This window comes from Cryptomeria japonica, chromosome 3, assembly GCF_030272615.1.
Source record: "Cryptomeria japonica chromosome 3, Sugi_1.0, whole genome shotgun sequence".
In the NCBI taxonomy this organism is placed as follows: Eukaryota; Viridiplantae; Streptophyta; class Pinopsida; order Cupressales; family Cupressaceae; genus Cryptomeria; species Cryptomeria japonica.
Genome location: NC_081407.1, coordinates 887,259,224 through 887,281,984, shown reverse-complemented (window position 1 = coordinate 887,281,984; position 22,761 = coordinate 887,259,224).

Here is a 22,761-nt window from a genome sequence, read left to right as displayed (position 1 = left end):
GTGAGTACCACAAAACCTCCTTGTACCTTGTTGCATTAGTTGTTGTCATAAATGCATGCTAGGTAGTGCAATAAATGAGCTCTAGGTAGGTCTAGAAAAATGTCAAGCGGGGGGAAAACATTAAGGTGCACCTACATTGGTGCTAGGTGCGTCTGGGTAGGCTAGGCGCATCTGTGTTTGTGTCAGGTGTGTCTATGATTTTAGTAGCGTCTATGTCAGATGCGAGCGTGTCTGTGTATTTCAAGCATGTTTATGCAGTACATGCACGTTTGTGAAGTATGCAAGCGCGTTTGCATCATGAATGCACATTTATGTATTCAAGGTCGAATTGACAGTTCTGTGATAAACATACACTGTCAATTGGATAAGCTACTAAGAGGATACACTCAAGCAGGTCCTCTAGGGAAGACTAGGATAACAGATAGGGCTAGGATTGACAATTATGTGATAGAACATATATTGCCAATTAGGAAACTATTCAAGAGGATACACTCAAGCAGAGGCCTAGGATAGGATAGATCGAGACACTTTGTGATGAACAGGGAGTACCACAAAAATTGACAATTCTGTGATAGAACATACGTTGCCAATTAAATCAGGCTGAAATCGACAATTCTTTGATAGAACATATGTTGTCAATTGGATAAGCTACTCAAGAGGATACAGTCAAGTAGGTGCCCTAAAAGACAGGATCAAAGAAACACTTTGTGATGAATAAGGAGTACCACTAGGATAAGAAGCAACACTTTGTAATGAATAGGGACTACCACTAAGATAGGAAGCAACACTTTGTGATGAACAGGGAATGCCACTAGGATAGAAAGCAACACATTATGATGAATAGGGAATGCCACTAGGATTGACACAGTTGATTCGCTTGACTGCAGGAGGACCTACCTATGCTGGAGTCACAAGAGAGATTCTTGTTGACTCAGAGTTTACGAGCGGAGATGACATTCGAGGATAGAGCAGCATTTCAGGCTATGGGCTTGCGATACATTCTGTATGTGCCTGAGTTTCGAGCGAACATGAGATTGTTGACTGCATTAGCTGAGAGATGGCACTCAGAGACTTGCACATTTCATTTGTCATTGGGTGAGATGACAGTCACCTTAGAGGATGTATATAGGATACTATAGATACCGAGTGATGGGGAGTTGGTTCCTTACGATCGAGATTGAGATAGGGATGCACTAAGATGAGTGTTTCAGGATCCAGGACTGGAGATGAGGGCAGGACATGTAGCTTGGGATACCATGACACAGACAGGATTGGCACTACCAGCTGTATGGTAGGAGTGATCAGCGGGTTCCTCTGTCTGGATAGGGCGACATGAGGGTTGGTTATGGGATGGGGGAGGACTCTGGAGACATTGGTGATAGAGCACACCAGGTTTGCATTGGGCCCGTGTCTGCTAGCACACTTGTATTATGAGTTGCATCAGTTTGTGTATCACAGATCAACAGGATTGGAATGCAGAGTGACACTGTTGCAGGTATGGGCATATGCGCATCTGGAGGTTACATGACTGATAAATTTTAGAGGCAGAGGACATGGGTGTAGTTATGTGCATATGTATGATAGGATTACGTCACAACCACAGATTGGGAGGCTAGAGTATTGGCGTCGGGTTATCGATGAGATAGATAGTGTGGTATGGAGGTCGTACTTAGACTGTGAGGAGTGGGAGGATGATGCAGTGGAGCTACCGTATGTGTTTAAGAGAAGGTATCTAATAGGGAGGACACCATATGTGATTGAGAGGCAGTTGATAGACAGGGCATGCAGGCAGTTTGGCAGGATACAACGGATGCCACGGGGTTCAGGGATGTATACAAGGATGGTGAGGGATTAGGTGCATTTGGGGCCATTGCTTTCTTATGAACAGGCTGTGACAGAGATGGTAGAGATGGCTCCCATGCCCTGGGATATATGGGCAGATATAGAGGATGTAGGGATGGATGCAGAGTACGCTGCATATTGGGGAGAGCATCTATTTCCATGGCTGATGGATCTGGGGGAGCCGATAGATGGAGACGATGGAGGTGACAGAGATGATAGTGGAGATGGTGGAAGTAGAGGCCAATGACGGAGGCGGGGCGCAATGGTAGAGAGGAGAGTGGCTCTGAGGAGAGAAGGCAAAGAGGAGAGATAGGTTCAACAGGATCATGTAGTGAGGGGGAGAGGTGGATTGTCATTACAGGTGCCAGCAACACATGTTCCCAGACAGGTACAGGCTCCTAGATAGGGAGAGGGATGGGGACAGGGACTGGAGTAGCCACAGGGACAGGGTGAGGGGGGAGAGGAGGATGATGAGTTACTATCCTTGAGGGAGATCTACCAGGGATAGGCAGATGAGATCCAGGATTTGGAGAGGGAGACAACTAGGTTCAGGAGACAGCTGAGGGATACTGAGTGGGAGAGGGATTAGGCTATTCAGCGCTATATAGAGGTTGAGACAACACATAGGGTAGGGAGGCAGGCAACAGAGGACACAACAGTTGGATACGCCTATGTTCTACATGCAGGGGAGGAGATATCCTACTAGAGAGACCTGTATTATGGAGTGGTGCCAACAGATCAGTAGGCTAGGAGCTTCCAAAGACCATTGCGGACTACGACCACCCCTGGAGGGTGAGATAGGAGACAAGCATCTTGTGGTGGGGTCATGGGTCCTCCACCACCACCAGATAAAGGGGGTGGGAGAGATGATCTTAGGGTGGGTCCTTCCAGGGCTCAGACTCCATCGAGGCTAGCCGGCTCCGAGGGAGGGAGTTCATCATAGCCTTAGAGGGCTCCCTATGTATCAATTTGTACCATTTTGTATGATGATGTAGACACCTTCCAGGTGATGATTTTGACATCATTGTATCATGACACTTATGATTTTGATATATATATATATATATATATATATATGAGGTGATTCATCCTTGCAGTAGTTATATGCATGTGTACCTATGTGATGTTTCTATGTGATGCATGTATCTATGTGTTAATGATATGGATGCAAGTATGTACATGATGAAATGAAATTATTTTTTGTTCTTTTATGTTTTTAATATGTTATGCAAATGTGAATGTATGAAATAAAAATGAATATGATAATGCAAATAACTATTTACATGATGAGAATGTAAAATGTGCTAACATGTGTTGTGTGCAGAATATGGCGCAATTGTGATATCTATATGTATGTATGAAATTCTAGCATGTTGTAATGCAAGTGCAAACTACATGAAATGTAGATATTTTTGGTTTTTCATTATACTTAGTCATGTGATAGCGGTCTACACGGACTTAGGAAGGACGATGGAGGTCAATCAAGAAAGGGGGATGGAAGATAGAATATATGAAAGTGAAAGAACTTCTTGTACTATTATCATCATTGAGATTTATTATGGCAAGTAGGTTATGACAATCCAGGTATATGTTCAATGCAGAAAATCATTGTACCCGTTTGCATGGAGATCAGACAATCGCAAACAAGGAATGCCCCAGTTCACACTAGACTCACAGTGTCCTCATATCCTTGGACAAGTCATAGCATTACCAAGAGACAATCCATAGGCAGCAAAGAAAAATAGGTGATGATACCCCATCCTCGTCTTTCTAGTCAAAGACATCCTGGAGATAAAATCTCTAGTCGGAGACATCCTGGAAAAGATAAAAGACATGTCACCAAAAAGATAAAATCAAAAGAAAACCAAGACTCGACACCAACATCCACTGTAGTCCTCAAGTTTAGTTCCTTCGAAAAATAACAATCCCAGTCAATCGAGAGGTTGTTCCTTTATCAACATATGTTGATCCAGAATCCTTAAAAGCTTCTACATTAAAACAAATAAAGCTCAAAGAAAAGTTCAAGATTAAAGACATGGGATATGGTGAATATATCTTTCATGTTGATCAACTCCCACTATCTCTTAAGGTATTCAGTCAACAGGAACAATTTATCAATAATTTGCAAGGAATTGGGTGTGAACCACCTAGTGTTGTGGCTACTAAGTCTGAATGCAAATATCCTCTAGTGGTGCAAGCAGCTCTTGATATCAATAGTCCTAAGACTGGTTCCAAGAAAGAAACTATTAAGCATATCACCAACCCTCTTAAGAACTCACATAGCTTTACCATTTCATCTACTCATTCCATTTCCACTTCTCTCCCAGACTTGGATCAACAAGAATTACAAAATCCCTTACTAATTGGGGATCAAAAATCAAGCTTTGAACTGAAAAATCAAAAAAATAAAAAATAAAAAATAAAAAATAAAAAAATAAAAAATAAATAAAAAAAATACAAAAAAATCATAAAAATAAAAAATCGTTACTTGGTGAAAACCTGACAAATAGGCGCTTTGTGACAAAAAAATTGAAAAATAAAAAAAAGTAAAGAAAAAAGCATTTCGTCCAACAGTGAAAACCGACAATTTAAATAAATAAAAGTATTTATTTAAATGAGAAATAAATCTAGAAGAGGATAAATGAATTAATTAAATAAATAAAGATTCATTTAATTAATAGAAGAATTAGGCTAAAGTAATTAAATAAATAAAAATATTTATTTAATTAGACATGACAATTTTAGGTGTCTACATTTTGCCCCTCTTTGAGACAATGCAACTTGTTGCGTTGTTTCAAAGAAGATAAGATGAACTGATAAAGTTGCCCCAAGATGGGAATGATATGCCCCCTCGAGAAATTGGATGAAAATGTTTGAAATGATCGCAGGCAACCTCTCGATAAGAAAGAAAGGCTAGAATGGACAACAAGATAGAGTGACAAAGTCATGGGGTAAAGAAGATTGACACGGGAGACTAGGGCTAAGATAGTCTATAATATAGACTATGAGGAAAACATCCTCATTGTCATCCACACATCTAAGAGATCGGAGTGCAGAGAAAGTAGAGAGCAGTCAACAACAATGACATTTGTACAAAGATCTGATCACATTCGTCGATATCAGAGGCCAACAGATGCATGCGAGCCGATGAGTACCACAAAACCTCCTTGTACCTTGGTGCATTAATTGTTGTCATAAATGCATGCCAAGTAGTGCAATAAATGCCCTCTAGGTAGATCTAGAAAAATGTCAAGCGGGATAAAAATGGTAAGGCACGTCTACGTTGGTGCCAGGCGTGTCTGGGTAGGCTAGGCGCATCTGTGTTTGTGTCGGGCGCGTCTACAATTCCAGTAGCGTTTGTGTTCAATGTGAGCGCATCTGTGTATTTCAGGCACGTTTATGCAGGATAGGCACGTTTGTGCAGAGCAGAGGCACGTTTATGTGTATCAGGCGTGTCTATGCAGAGCAGGCACGTTTAGGAAGGATTGAAGTGTGTTTGTGTTATGAATGGGCATTTATGTCTTCAAGGCCAAATCGGCAGTTCTGTGATAAACATACGTTGTCGATTGGATAAGATGCTAAGAGGATACACTCAAGTAGGTCCTTTAGGGAAGACTAGGACAACAAATAGGGCTAGGACTGACAATTCTACGGTAGAACATACGTTGCCAATCAGGAAACTACTTGAGACGATACATTCAAGTAGAGGCCCTAGGATAGGATAGATCGAGGTGCTTTGTGATGAACAGGGAGTACCATAGAAATTGACAATTATGTGATAGAATATACGTTGTCCATTAGATTAGGCTGAAATTGACAATTTTGTGATAGAACATACTTTGCCAATTGGATAAGCTACTCAAGAGGATACACTCAAGTAGGAGCCCTAAAAGATAGGATCAAAGCAGCACTTTGTGATGAACATGGAGTACCACTAGGATAAGAAGCAACACTTTGTGATGAACAGGGAGTACTACTAAGATAGGAGGCAACACTTTATGATGAAGAGGGAGTACCACTAGGATAGGAAGCAACACTTTGTGATGAACAAAGATTGCCACTAGGATAAAGTGCTATATGATAGATATAAGCACTAAGATAAAAAGTAGCACTTTGTGATGAATAGGGAATGCCACTAGGATAGAAAGCAACACTTAGTGATGAACAGGGAATGTCACTAGGATTGACACAGTTGATTTAATTGACTGCAGGAGGACCTACCGATGCTGGAGTCACAGGAGAGACTCCCTTCGACTCAAAGTTTGCGAGTAGAGATGACATTGGAGGATAGAGCAGCAGTTGAGGCGATGGGCTTGCGATATATTATGTATGTGCCTGAGTTTCTAATGAACATGGGATTGCTGACTGCATTAGTTGAGAGAAGGCACTCAGAGACTTGCACGTTTCATTTGCTGATGGGTGAGATGATAGTCACCTTAGAGGATGTATATAGGATACTAAGGATACCAATCGATGGGCAGTTGGTTCCTTACGATTGAGATGAAGACAGGGATGCACTGAGACGAGTGTTTTAGGATCCAGGATTGGAGATGAGGGTAGGACATGTGGCTTGGGACACTATGACAACTACAGGATTGGCACTACCGGTGGTGCTTGCAGGAGTTATCAGTGGATTCCTCTATCCGGATAGGACAACACGAGGGTTGGCTGTGGGATGGGGGAGGACTCTGGATACATTGGTGACAAAGCACACCAGGTTTGCATGGGGACCGTGTCGGCTGGAACACTTGTATTATGAGCTGCATCAGTTTGTGTATGATGGATCAATAGGATTGGGATGCAGAGTGACACTACTGCAGGTGTGGGCATATGAGCATCTACCGGTTACACTACCGATACATTTTAGAGGCAGAGGAAATGGGTGTAGCTATGTACACTTGTATGATATGATTACGTCATAGCCATAGATTGGGAGGCTAAAGTACTGGCATCGAGTTATTGATAAGATAGATAGTGTGGTATGGAGGCCATACTTAGACTGTGAGGAGTGGGAGGATGATGCAGTGGAGCTGCCATATGTGTTCAGGAGAAGGTATCTGATAGGGAGGACACCATATGTGATTGAGAGGCAGTTTGGCAAGATACAACAGATGCCATGGGGTTCAAGGATGTATGCATAGACAGTGAGGTATTAGGTGCATTTGGGGCCATTGCTTTCTTATGATCAGGTTGTGACACAGATGGTAGAGATGGTTCCCGTGCCCTGGGATATGAGCAGATATAGAGGATGTAGGGATGGATGTAGAGTACACTACATATTGGGGAGAGCATCCATTTCCACGACTGATGGATCCAGGGTCGAGCCGATAGATGGAGATGGTGGAGGTGATGGAGATGATAGTGGAGATGGTGGAGGTAGAGGCCGATGACGGAGGCGAGGCACAGTGGTAGAGAGGAGAGTGGCTCTGAGGAGCGAGGGCGGAGAGGAGAGATAGGCTCAACATGCTCATGTAGTGAGGGGTAGAGGTGGATTGTCATTATAGGTGCCAACAACACAAGTTCCCAGACAGGTACAGGCTCCTAGAGAGGGACACGGACTGGAGCAGCCACAAGGACTAGGTGAGGGGGGAGAGGAGGAGGATGAGTTACTATCCTTGAGGGAGATCTCCTAGGGACATGCAGATGAGATCTAGGATCTGGAGAGGGAGACAATTGAGAGACACTGAGCGGGAGAGGGATCAGGCTATTCAGCGCTATACAGAGGCTGAGACAACACTGAGGGCAAGGAGGCAGGCAACAAAGGACACAAGGGCCGGATACGCCTATGTTCTGCATGCAGGGGAGGAGATAGCCTACTGGAGAGACTTGTATTATGGAGTGGTGCCACCAGATCAGCGAGTGAGGAGCTTCCAGATACCATCGCATACTACAACGACCATTGGAGGGAGAGATAGGAGACATGCGTCTAGTGGTGGGGTCATGGGTCCTCCACCACCACCAGATAGAGGGGGCAAGAGAGATGATCCTGGGGTGGGTTCTTCCAGGGCTCAGACTCCGTCAAGGCCAGCTGGCTTCGAGGGAGGGAGTTCATCATAGCTTTAGAGGGCTCCCTATGTATCAGTTTGTACCATTTTGTATGATGATGTAGACACCTTCGGGTGATTGTAGCCATATGATTTTGACATCCTTGTATCATGACACTTATGATTTTGAGATATATACATATATATATTAGATGATTCATCCTTGCGACAACTATATGCATGTGTACCTATGTGATGTTTCTATGTGATGCATGTATCTATGTGTCAATGATATGGATGCAAGTATGTACATGATGAAATGAAATATTCTTTTGTTTATTTATGTTTCTAATATGTTATGCAAATGTGAATGTGAGAAATGAAAATGAATATGATAATGAAAATAAATATTTACATGATGAGAATGAAAAATGTGCTAACATGTGTTGTGTCCAAAATATAGTGCAATTGTGATATCTATATGTATGTATGAAATGGTAACATGTGGTAATGCAGGTGCAAACTACATGAAATGCATATATTTTTGGTGTGTCATTATACTCAGTCATGTGATAGCGGTCTACATGGACTCAGGAAGGATGATGGAGGTCAAACAAGAAAGGGGGATGGAAGATAGAAGATATGAGAGTGAAATAACTTCTTGTGCTATTATCATCATTGAGCTTTATTATGGCAAGTAGGTTATGACAATCCAGGTATATGTTCGACCCGGAAAGTCATTGTACCTGTTTGCATGGAGATCAAATAGTCGCAAACAAGGAATGCCCCAGTTCACACTAGACTCGCAGTGTCCTCATATCCTTCGACAAGTTATAGCATTACTAAGAGACAATCCACAGATAACAAAGAAAAATAGGTGACGATACCCCATCCTCGCCTTTCTAGTCAAAGACATCCTGGAAATAAAATCTCTAGTTAGAGACATCTCGGAAAAGCTAAAAGACATGTCACCAAAAAGATAAAATCAAAAGAAAACCAAGACTTGACACAAACATTCATTGTAGTCCTCAAGTTTAGTGTTTCTTGTCACTTGTATAAGTCTATTTGATTGTGGTCACAATGTTTACTTTCACAAAAGGATAGATAGCATTGAACCATAATGTTGTCTGAGTCTGTTGGAAGATTTGATTTGTTGAAGCCCATTGTTGCCGCTGTGTCTCATCTGAAACTGACTGAATCCATGAAACTGATACTTTATTGCGGAGAAGACAAAACTTTATTGCGGATCTGTGATGCAAATGTTGCTTTATTGTAGATTGTGCGCGGATAAACTGAAGAAAATTTGGAAGAAATTGTACTCCTCAGAACGTGTGATGCTCTTAGTTCCACACCCATCACTAGACGTAGGATTTGCCTTAGCCACAGATAGGAGCTGATTTATTATGGATGGAAAGGGTTGTGAGTGTGTGCAAGGTGAAAGGATTAAATGGAATCCTGAAGGCGAAAGGAGAAATGTCTCTACACATGGCGCTGGTGACCCAGTTTTCACCATGGTACTTTCCCAGGGCACCACCGAAGTGGTTTTCACTGTTGGACAAAATGCATTTTTTTTTTTTTTTTGATTTTTCAATTTTTTGATTTTGCGTCACAAGGCGCCTGTTTGCCAAGTTTTCATGAAGTAATGATTTTTTATGTTTATGATTTTTTTTTTATCTTTTTGAAATTTGTGGTTTTTTTGTATTTTTAATTTTTTTAATTTTTTTTTGTATTTTTGAATTAGGATACTCTGAAGAACTATGTGTACAACCTGCGAAGGTGCATGTTGTTGATAGGATCCTCTAAAGGTTCGCCATCTGGATTTGAAAGCTGATATGCACCAGATCCATAGGTTGTTGTAATGATGTAAGGACCAAGCCAATTTGGTTCAAACTTGCCCTTCTTATCTCTGTCTTGCTGATTCTTAGGATTTTCTTTTAGAACTAAGTCACCTACCTCAAATGTATGAGGCTTCACCTTGTGATTGTAACTGCGACTCATTCATTGTTGATAAGCCTTGAGATGATTAAAAATAGTTTGTCTTCATTCATCCAAAAGTTCTAGTTCTTGCAAGCGAGAGACCCTGTAGTCTTCATCACTGATAATGATTTGCAAAGAGACTCGTAAAGATGGTAACTCGACCTCAATAGGCAAGATAGCTTTAGCACCATAGACAAGTGAGTAAGGTGTGGCTCCTGTAGGTGTGCGAACACTTGTGCGATAAGCCCAAAGTGTGGGATTAAGTTGGATATGCCAATTGCGACCAGCGTCATCGATTGTCTTTTTTAGGATTTTAAGAATAGTTTTATTAGACGCCTCAGCTTGACTATTACCTTGGGGGTAATAGGGCATGGAGAAATGATGGGTAATATGGAAGTGATCACAAAGCTCATGAACATCTTGATTTTTGAAGGAACGTCCATTATCGGTGATGATGGAAATAGGAATACCATACCGACAACAATCTGTTTTCCAGTGACTTGTGTAAGAGGCACAACTTCAATGTATTTTGTGAAATACTCTATGGCAGTGATGATGAATTGGTGGCCATTGGAAGAAGGAGGGTGAATCTTGCCTATGAGATTGAGTCCCCACTGACAAAAGGGCCAAGGAGTCGCAATCAGTTGAAGTTCTTGTGCTGGTGCATGAATAAGGTCTCCATGAATTTGGCATTGCTTACATTTCTTGACAAAGTGATATGAGTATTTTTCCATATTGGGCTAGTAATATCCAGTCCTGATGAGTTTCTTGGCTAAGGTAGGACCACTAGAATGTGGACCACATAGCCCTTCATGAACTCCGCGTAACGCAATCTGAGCTTCGTCCCTTTCTAAACATCTAAGAAGAGTGCCATCTAGAACTCGACGGTATAGGATATCGGCTAAAATGATGTATCGAGAAGATTGGCAAATGAAAGTGCGACGTTGGTTGTTGGATAAGTCAGGAGGAAGGGTGTTATTATGAAGGTATGTGAAAATGGAACCGTATAACTAGGAATCAGGACCAACGACACATATCATCTCAGTAGTAGTGATCTCATGTGAGGGAACCAAAAGGTTATCCACCAAGAACTCATAACGGGTTTCATTCTGTGGTAGATCGATCAGCGAGGCAATAGTAGCCATGGCATCTGTGGCTCGATTCTGCTCTTTTGGTATTTGCTCAAAAGTTAAATTCATGAAATGTTGCTTTAGGTCATCCACCATTTTTTTGTAAGACATTAATTTTTCATCCTTTGTTTGGTAGTCATCAGTTGCTTGATGAATTACAAGTTGAGAGTCCCCAAAAACATGAAGTTCCTGGATCTTCCATTGAACTGCAATCCGTAATCTGGTTATTAATGCCTCGCGTTCTGCTATGTTATTAGTGCGAGGAAATGATAATCGATGTGATTTTTGGAATGGAATTCCCTTGAGGCATGATGAAGAGGATGCCAATGCCTGCACCATGCTGTGTGTATGAGCCGTCAAAGTACAATTGCCAAGGCTTCATGTGTGATACCATCAAGATGGATTCATCTAGAAATTCTGAAATTAGAGGAGCATCATCTATCATGGGAGCATCTACTAACTGATCTACAATAGCTTGTCCTTTTGTTGCTTTTCTACCCACATATTCAATGTCAAATTCACTCAAGAGCATCACCCATTTGGCTAGTCGACCTGTAAGCGTCACTTTATTGAGAAGGTACTTCAATGGATCGATCCTTGCGACCAACTTAGTTTTATGAGTTAGCATGTAGTGTCGTAATTTCTGCGAAGCAAAGACCACAATGAGACATGCATGCTCAATTGGTGTGTAGTTTAGCTCATAGCCTAGCAAAGTACGACTAATGTAGTAGACTGCCTTTTCTTTGCCCTCAACATCTTGTTCTGCTAAGAGTGCTCCCATTGTTGTTCATGTAGCTGATATGTAGAGTAATAGGGGTTTTTTTGGAACTGGTGGCATCAATACTGGTGGATTTAGAAGATAATATTTGAGTATCTGAAAAGCCTGCTGACAATTATCTTCCCATTTGAATTTGACGTTTTTGTGTAGCAAGTGCTAAAAAGGATGACATTTATCTGCAAGTTGTGCTATGAATCTTTGTATGGACTGGAGTCTTCCTTTCAAAGATCGAAGTTGACTGATATTTCATGGTGGTGGCATCTCTAGGATCGCCTTGACTTTTGATGTATCAGCTTTAATTCCTCTTTTTGAGACAATGAATCTCAGGAGCTTCCCAGAGGTTACTCCAAAGACACATTTCTTGGGGTTTAATCTTACTTTGTATTTTTCTAACCGATCAAAAACAACTAAAAGTATGTCCAAATGTGTATCTCTATCTATTGATTTTCCCAAGAGGTCATCAACATATTCTTCTACAGTTACGTGCATGAGATCATGAAAGATAGTAGTCATGACTCTTTGATATGTAGCGCCCTGTATTCTTTAGCCCGAAGGGCATGACATTCTAGCAGAAAGTTCCCCAGGGACAAGTAAATGTTGTTTTGTGCTGATCCTCGGATGTGATTTTTATTTGATTGTATCCAGATAATCCATCCATCAAAGATAACATCGTATGACCCACTGTGAGATCTACGATCAGGCTGATATTTGGCAATGGAAAATCATCCTTAGGACAAGTTTTGTTGATGTCTCTGAAATCTGTGCATATTTTGATGCTACGATTTGACTTACTAACTGGTACTAAGTTGGAGATCCATTTAGGATAATCAATTAGGCGTATGAATCTAACATCCAATAATTTTTCAAGCTCCGCCTTGACTAATAATACCACTTGTGGATGCATCTTTCTTAATTTTTGTTTCACTGGTTTTGACCTTCGGTTTAACTATCAAATGATGCATTACTAAATCTGGATCCAGTCCAGGCATATCAGCATATGACCATGCAAAATTGATTTGTCACTCTGTGAAGAAACTTATGAACTTTGGTCTTTCTGTTTCTGTCAGAGTTTGTGCCAGGAATATGTTATGTGGAATTTATTCTATACCAATGTTTGTTTTGATGGTCTCCTCTACTAACATAGATGATTTTTCTTCATATGATGTCGGGAGAATGTCGAGCCTTCCATCTTTGGGTGCCTCAGAGAGGTTTTCACCCTCAGATTCGTCCTTTCTTTTTACTTTTTTGGGGTCAGACAGTGCCACAATGTGGTTTTCACCATACGACCCATGATTTGTTTTTATTTTTACATGTTTGCGACTGGAAGGCCCAACACCCTCACCAAAATATGCCACGCTATTGAGTTCTATAGTGTATCCTGCCTTATGGTCCCCAAGTAGAAGATCATCTCGTATGCCTAGATAGTCAATAAAGGCTTCATCATTTTGGAATGTGTCGAAATGTACAGGTCCTTCATGGTCCCAATCAATAAGTTGGTGGTGAACAAGGGGAAGGCCTTCAATGTTTTCAAAGTCAGCGGGACTAAGGTTGAAGATGCAGTTATATTTAGGTATGTCGAGGTAGTTGTCGAGGTCATTGTTGGCACTCTCCTCATCTGTCTCGATCATGAATGAGTCCAAATTGTCATCACTAAAAATTGCATTTGGGGATGGGTGTCCTCATCCTTCATGATTTCGACCTAGAACCTAGAGGAAAAGGCTATGTGGGATCCTCAGGGGTTGTTTCTTGAACAACTTTGAATTTTCTATAAAATTCCTCTTTTTCTGTGGGTTCACCCGGTTCTCTAAATGTCTCAGTGAATTCATAGTCACTGGAGGATTTTTCCGAACCCCATTTCCATTCATTAGAATCAGTGGAATAGTGGTTCTCTTGTTGATCATTGGACCTCATGATCTGTAATGCTTCTTCTGATTTGTGAGTGCTTACCTTGGAAGAGATGAAACCAAGCCCTTTCAAGCGCTTATTTTTAAATGTTAATTCTGGTTGCAAAGGTTGAGTGATACCTTCTTTTCTTAAGCCGATAGGACTTTTACCATCATACCCAAACTTTTGTAGGATCTTGAATCCTTTGCCATATTTTTTACATGGTATGCAGATGTGATCTTGTTTACCATCTTCAGGGTCTTTGTAAAGCATTTTGTATAAGTCTTCTTCTTCCATTTCACCCCACTTTTGGAAGATAGTAGGATCCCATTTGAGTGTAATGATAGATACCTATTTAAGTGTAATGATAGATACCTATCTATCATTACACTTAAATAGGATCCCATGTGATCTTGTTTACCATCTTCAGGGTCTTTGTAAAGCATTTTGTATAAGTCTTCTTCTTCCATTTCACCCCACTTTTGGAAGATAGTAGGATCCCATTTGAGTGTAATGATAGATACCTATTTAGAAGGATGTGGTCGTCCATATTCTTTTGGTGAACTCATAACTTGTCGTAAGCACATGGTTTGATTCAAAGTGTATTCACCCATGCCTTTGTCTTGATATTTCCCTTTAAGCTCACCTTGGTTTTATGTTGAAGGTTTTAATGATTCAAGGTCAATGTATGCAGAAGAATGGATAGCTTCTCTATTAATTGGAATGATTGTCTCAGCTTTTGGTCTCAATTTATTGCAGTATATAAATGGATTAGGATCACCATTAACTGTTACTTCAACTCCATTATGAGGAAACTTAATGCATTGGTGGTATGTAGATGGGACTACCCTCATCTCATGAATCCATGGATGTCCTAGCAACATGTTGTATGTGAGATCGAGGTCTAGGACTTGAAAAACCACATCCTTTGTAACTGGCCCAACTTTGAGAGGCAAGGTGACTATGCCTTTGGATGAACACTCTTCATAATCATATGCCTTGATGGTAATTTTGTTTGTAGCATTTACAACTTTGTCTGAATATCCCAATTGTATTATTGTGTTCAAAGTACATATATTGAGACCAGCTGCTCCATCTATTAGGACTCATTTTATTCGATGTTTGTGTAGGAAGGATTCAATGTGTAAAGGTACATTATGTGGTTGGCTCATGGAGGTGTCGTCAGCTTCTGTGAATGTAAGAGAGTGTGGAATGAAAAGGTATCCCACCATGGCTTGAAACTGGTCCACATTCAGATCAGTGGGGACAAAAGTGTCTCTCAAATTTTTATCAAGAATGGCTTTATGTGCAGGGGATATGCGTAAAAGCTCAAGGATGGAGATAAGTGCGGGTGTCTTCTCTAACTATTCTACAAGGTCATACTCGGGTTTGGTTGATGAGGAAGTGGTGTTTTTAGTTGGAGCACCTTGCCAAGTGAATTTACCTCGACGAGTTGTAACATTACATTTAGAGGTAGGTTCAGAAGAAGATCTAATGCCTTTTAGGACAACCTTGGGTCTTTGGGTAGAATTTTTAGGTATTTTGTCTTTGATGATAATGGTAGAGACATAATTGTCCATCGAAATGTGATTGACAGTTGAATCATAGTTATAGGATGCTCTGGTATAGTTGGTCTTCTCATATGTGGCTTTAGATTTTCCCTTGTCATGTTTTGGGAATGGTTCTTTAAACATTTCATGTTCTTGATTGGATGAGTGTCCTTCGATCTCAATGTCTCCTCTATCAATAAGATCTTGTATGATGTTCTTCAGCCAATGACAATTTCCTATTTTATGGCCTTTTCTCTTGTGATATTCACAATGTTCATCATCATTCCACCAATTTGGTTTGATCTTTGGCTCATATGGAGGCATATCTGGAACTGTTATTATTTTGTTTGCCACTAGCTTCTTGAAAGATGACTCAAGTGGTTCTCCCAATGGGGTGTATTTCCTTCATGGTTTTGAAGTTGTTTGAGTATTCACTTGATTGTTTGTAGAGCTTGATCCAGAAAAAATGATTTTGGGTCTACTGTATTGGCATCAACAACACCATCATTGACTGTGTTCTTGTTTTTATTCCAAAATCTTGGCTTGTCTTTTCCTGTAAAGTCCTCTTTGTTTTCTTTAAATATTTTGATGACACCTTGTTCAATTAGGACCTTCTCTGTTGCTAAGCCTTTTTCAATGACATCCTTGAAAGTGGACAAGCAATATTTCCTTAGATCATAACCAATTTCTCTATGGACATTCTGGGTGAACATCTCTACCATTTGTTTTTGTGGAATTATCACAAGAGCATCTGCTGGCTAGATTTCTCCATCCTTTTGTTTGGTGTTACACAAAGTAGTGATTGCTATGTTTGTCTCTATGTTGTATGAGAAATGTTGGATAAATGCCTCTGCTAAGTCACCCCATGACTTAATTCCAAGTGGGAGTTGGGAGAACCATTCCATAGCTTGATCACCTAAGCTCCGTGGGAATAATCTCATCAAATATGTCTCTTCTGCTGCTACCTCAATGCAAGGTGAAAAAATGTATTATATGTGCCTTAGGATCCACTTTTCCTCTATACTTATCAAAATTAGGTGTTACAAAGTGTGTAATAAATGGAGGAATTGGAATGCTTTTGTCTAATGGATAGGGACATATGTCTCTCATTGTGTAAGTTGGCTTCAGTGTATTTATGTCCTCCATTTTCTTTTGTAAGTCCTTGATTTGTTGTTCCAAATTGTTCTTAGGTGGAGACCGACTTCTTGGACCATACCCCATTCCTGAGCCACTGAGTGGGGGTGGAGCATACTTCATATATGGATGATATTGATCATACACATGTTCATATGGAGGAGGTCTATAATGATGTTGCATATAAGGACCACTTGGTATAGAGTCATGATGAGGAATGGAATATCTATTTTGTCCATGTATACCATACTCTACAGGCATGTGATGAGTTTGTTCTAGTGTGTTACCCCCAAATTTGACACAGGGTTTCCTTGTGTCCAAATTTTGAGCATGCATTTGGATATCCAATTGCTTTTGTGGTTGGTCCTTAGCATTGGTACGCAATTGAGTATATTTTTCTGCATAAGACTTCCATAATGGTTTGCGAAGGTGAGTATCATATGTTTGACCATGTGTATGTGGGACCTCAGGTTTTTGAAACAAAGATGATGGTGATCCAGGCACCATATGTGGTCCTCTATTGCTTCCACTACCAGGCCTACTTTGATTCATGTTGAGGTGAGGTTGTTGCAAAGGTTGATTTTCCATTATTTGAGACATGTCAAAATCATGAGGGATCTTAGCTCCACTTTGTGCCATCACTTGTAAGAAATATTGTCTATCTCTCCTCATTATTTCCTCAACCAATCGATTAAAACAAGGATCCATAATGGAGTCTTCCAGCTCTACTGAATGTATGGAAATGTTGTCTATATTGTCATTGTGTGTATTATTGTTGTTTGTAGTGTCCATGTTCTCAACATTTGGAATGTTTTTATAGGCATCCATGTCAGGTAATGTGGTATGATTAGAATTGAAAAAGACATCATTGTCATAATCATAGGCACCCATGTTTGCAAACTCTTGAGCCTCTTTAACTTCTCTCCTAGATTTTTGGGAATGGGTTTCAACCATGAACTAGGTATTGATCAAGATGTGTGAGACTATATGAAAATGGAAAGAGTATGGAAGACCAAGAGTTGGATGAAATGTAAATGAATCTGAGGTTTACTTGCAATGTCCAAAGTGTAAGACCAAGTATGTATGTAGTAGAGTAGGTGTGGCTTCCAAAGAGATGATAGTTTCTCTTGATGAGGTAAGTTGACCTTGACTCTAAGTAAGACCAAATGAGACCCAAAGGTGATAGACCTTGATGAGGGACCACTTAGCAAGATGTTGTTGTATGTAGTATGTTGACAAAGCAAGACGAGGACAAGCAAGTGACCTTTTGACTCAAGTTTACACAAATGTGAATGTAATGCAAGGTGTAAAGCAATGATGAACTTTGTGAGACCCAGAAATAGGCTGAATTCTAGGTGAAAACCTGGAGAAGTAACCTAGGAAGCTCAAGAAGTCTGAAACTGACTATTCTTGTTTGCTGGACTGTAATTTTTTTCAATTCTGAACATAGACGTGCCTGTATACTTCACAGACGCTGTTAAATGACACAGACACTGTTTAACATTACACAGACGTGTTTTTGAGATTTTGTGAATGTAATGTTGCTTAAGGGAACACAAACACGTTTCTATAATTCACAGATGCAGTTAAATGACACAGATGTGTTTCTGTCAGACACAGATGCATTTTTGGAAACTGAGTTCAATTTTTCCAATTTGTAAAGTTGTTTGTTGTGACAAAATCTGAATTTGTTTGACTGTTTTTCATGACAAGAGGACACAATGTTAATGAAGACTCAATGTTTGTAAGTTTTTAGACTCAAAATGAATCAAAGAAAAGTGTGTTGTTTGATGTAAAAATGTTTTGCATACACTTGAAGACACAAAAGACACAATGTTATGATGATTGGTCTTGAATGTTTGAATGTTCAAAAGAAGACAAGCACAATTCTTATGGTTGGCCAGGACAATAGTTGTTGATCCCACATGGGGTTTCCTCTGAGGCTATGCTATTCAGAGCAAATACTTAGATGCTTGACCCCACTAGCTCCACCCTTGGCACTCACTTCTATGGGGCAGCCAAGCATCAGTCCCCATGAAAACTCCCCGTGGTGAGCTTTGTATCTCTACTAAGAACCGTAGGTGTGTTGACCGCTCTAGAGGTCCGACCTCCTGCCCCAACAACTAAGAGGATTTTAGTTTTCTAAAATAAAAAGGTTCTAGTAAGGGCATCTGCTCATGTGGCCATACATGCGACACTTTTAGCTCTGTAAATACAGAAGGCTCCCAACCGGTAGGGGTTATGCCCTACAACTAATCAAATAAATTTGATCCACCTCTGCCCCTCACTACATGAGCCTGCTGAGCCTGTCTCTCCTCTCTACGACTGCACCTCGCTTCCGCCATCAGCCTCTACCTCCACCATCTCCACTATCATCTCCATCATCTCCATCATCTCCATCTATCAGCTCCCCTGGATCCATCAGCCATGGAAATGGATGCTCTCCCCAATATGCAGTGTACTCTGCACCCATCCCTGCATCCTCTACATCTGCCCATATATCCCAAGGAATGGGAACCATCTCTACCATCTATGTCACAGCCTGATCATAAGAAAGCAATGGCCCCAAATGCACCTAATCCCTCACTATCCATGCATACATCCCTGAACCCCGTGGCATCCGCTGTATCCTGCCAAACTCCCTACATACTCTATCTATCAACTGTCGCTCAATCACATATGGTGTCCTCCCTATCATATACCTGCTCCAGAATACATATGACAACTCCATTGCATCATCCTCCCACTCCTCACAGTCTAAGTAAGGCCTTCATATCACATTGTCTCTCTCATCGATAACCTTGCACCAATACTCTAGCCTCTCAATCCGTGGCTGTGACATAATCATATCATACAAGTGTACATAGCCACACCCATGTCCTCTACCTCTGAAATGTATCGGTCGTGTAACCGATAGATGCTCATATGCCCACACCTACAATAGTGTCACTCTGCATCCCAATCTTGTTGATCCGTGAAACACAAACTGATGCAACTCATAATACAAGTGTGCTAGCAGATACGGTCCCCATGCAAACTTGGTGTGCTCTATCACCAATGTCTCCAGAGTCCTCCCCCATCCCACATCCAACCCTCGTGTTGCCCTATTTGGATAGATGAATCCACTAATAACTCCTGCTAGCATCGACGGTAGTGCCAATCCTATACCTGTCATAGTGTTCTAAGCCACATGTCCTGCCCTCATCTCCAGTCCTAGATCTTGAAACACTTGACTTAGTGCATCCCTCTCTCCGTCTCGATTGTAAGGAACCAACTCCCCATTGATCGGTATCCTCAGTATCATATATACATCCTCTAAGGTGACTGTCATCTCACCCATCAGCAAATAAAATGTGCAAGTCTTTGAGTGCCATCTCCCAGCTAATGCAGTCAACAATCCCATGTTCGCCCGAAACTCAGGCACATACAAAATATATAGCAAGCCCATAGCCTGAACTGCTTCTCTATCCTTGAATGTCAGCTCTACTCATAAACTCTGAGTCGACGGGAATCTCTCTCGTGACTCCAACATAGGTAGGTCTTCCTGCAGTCAAGCAAATCAATTGTTTCTATCCTAGTGGCATTCCCTGTTCATCACAATGTGTTGCTTCCTATCCTAGTGGTACTCCCTATTCATCACAAAGTGTTGCTTCTTATCCTAGTGGTACTCCCTGTTCATCACAAAGTGTTGCTTTGATCCTATCTTTTAGGGAACCTACTTGAGTGTATCCTCTTGAGTAGCTTATCCAATTGACAATGTATGTTCTATCACAAAATTGTCAATTTCAGCCTAATCCAATTGACAACGTATGTTCTATCACAAAATTGTCAATTTCTATGCTACTCCATGTTCATCACAAAGTGCCTTGATCTATCTTATCCTAATGCCTCTTCTTGAGTGTATCCTCTTGAGTAGTTTCCTGATTGGCAACATATGTTCTATCACAGAATTGTCAGTTCTAGCCCTATCTGCTATCCTAGTTTTCTCTAGAGGACCTGCTTGAGTGTATCCTCTTAGTAGCCTATCCAATCGACAATGTATGTTTATCACAGAACTGTTGATTTGGCCTTGAAGATGTAAACGCGCATTCATGATGCAAACGCGCTTACATACTTAAAAAATGTGCCTGTCTTGCACAAATGCGCCTACACTTTGCAGACGCACTCGCATCTGACACAGACGCTACTAAAATCATAGACGTGCCTGACACAAACATAGACGCACCTAGCCTAGCTAAACGCGCCTGGCACCAACACAGACACGCCTTAACGTTTTCCCTGCACTTGACATTTTTCTAAACCTACCTAGAGTGCATTTATTGCACTACCTGACATGTATTTATGACAACAATGAATGCAACAAAGTACAAGGAGGTTTTGTGGTACTCACCGACTCTCCTGCATTTGCTAGCCTATGATATCGGTGAACACGATCGAATCTATGCACCAATGCCATCGCTGTTGACTGCTCTCTACTCTCTTTGCACTCTGATCTCTTAGATGTATGGATGACAATGAGGATGTTTTCCCTCGTAGTCTATCTTATAGACTACCTTAGCCCTAGTCTCCCGCATCAGTCTTCTTTATTCTGTCACTTTGTCACTCTGTCCTATCCGGTCAGTCCATTCTAGCCTTTCTTTCTTATCAAGAGAGTGTCTGCGATCTTTTCAGACATTTTCATCCAATCTCTCGAGGAGGCATATCATTCCCATATTGGGGCAATTTTATATCAGTTCATCTTATCTTCTTTGAAACAACGCGACAAGCTGCATTGTCTCAAAGAGGGGCAAAATGTAGACACCTAAAATTGTCATGTCTAATTAAATAAATATTTTTATTTATTTAATTACTTTAGCCTAATTCTTCTATTAATTAAATGAATCTTTATTTATTTAACTAATTCATTTATCCTCTTCTAGCTTTATTTCTCATTTAAATAAATACTTTTATTTATTTAAATTGTCTTTTTCCTAAATTAAACAAATACTTTATTTATTCAATTGATCCCATTTCCTTTATTAATTAAATGAATCTTTATTTAATTAATTAATTAATTAATTAGCCTTTTCTACCCATGACACATTTCATTCATCTCTTAATTCCTACACTACCTACCCTCTCATTATTTTCTTATTTCCTCTACCTACCCTCTAATCCTAGCGGACCTTTTATCTTTTACACCTCTCAATCTTATCCCTCCATTTATTAGAGTGTCTACTATATAAGGAGATGCTTCCTTCATTATCAACCCTAATCAAGCCTTCTAGCGTTCGAATTTTCATATGCGATCAAGCCTACTTGCAACCACATTTTCGTTCTTTGTTGAGTTCTTGTGCACACATAAAATCTGAGGGCAAATATATCAAGCAAGATTAATGGAGATAGGAAGAATGGAGATTCAAACCCTATTGGACATGTGATGGTATAATCTTTGTGATTTTATTTGATTTGCATTGTCTTGGGTAATCTTCATATGTTATGGTAAAAATGGAAACAACAATATTGAAAGACTAAATGAATTCAACTACAAAATCCTAGCCTAACAACAACAAAGATCCACCATAACATATGAAGATTACCTAAGACAATGCAAATCAAATAAAATCACAAAGATTATACTGTAGACGTATAAAAATGACCATATTCCTAAATGAATATTTTATGTTCATTTCCCTATTTAATTAAATCCAATTTAATTAAATTATCCACATTCTTCTATTTAATTAAGTAAATCACTTGATTAAATTCACTATACCATTTAATGAATAAATCATTTTATTCAATTAAATCCCCCTAGCCACTTTTAATTAAATTCAAATTTAATTAAAAAGTTATCCTAAATTAAATAAATCAAATTTATTTAATTACAACCAAATTGAATGAAAATCAAATAATTCAATTAAATCCTATTATCCCTCATCCACTTGCAAAATCCCTAACCCCTTCCTAACCCCTTCTAGAATCTTCTAATCAATTCTAATTAACCTAAACCCCCTCTAAACTTTGTCACATCCCTAAGCAAAGGGAGGTCACTTCTCAAATGGCCCAAAGTCTTGGATAACCATTGAAGGTTTTCAACCTTCAACCACCAAAACCCCCAAAGTCTTTGAAAACCATTAAAGGCTTCCAAACTTCAACCACTTAATCCACAAAGTCTCCAATAACCATTAATGGTTATTTCAAACCCTCCCACATGGTTAAAACATTTGTTTTGACTCAACCTCTACCCAACCCAAGGGTCTCATCAGGTCATTAATGCTTTGACCATGATTATCTCTTAATCATTTGCACAAAGGTTTATCTTTGGATTAGATCCTAATTCATTGGGTAAACCTAATTTAGGCTTGACCCTTAGCATTTAGATAACCATGAGGTCTCCTCAGGCCTTTAATGCCTCCAACCTCTTCTTTCAACCCAATCCTATGTTGACACTTGTCATCATTTCATTGGTGCAAATTGTGCACATGGATCCCCAACTTTCA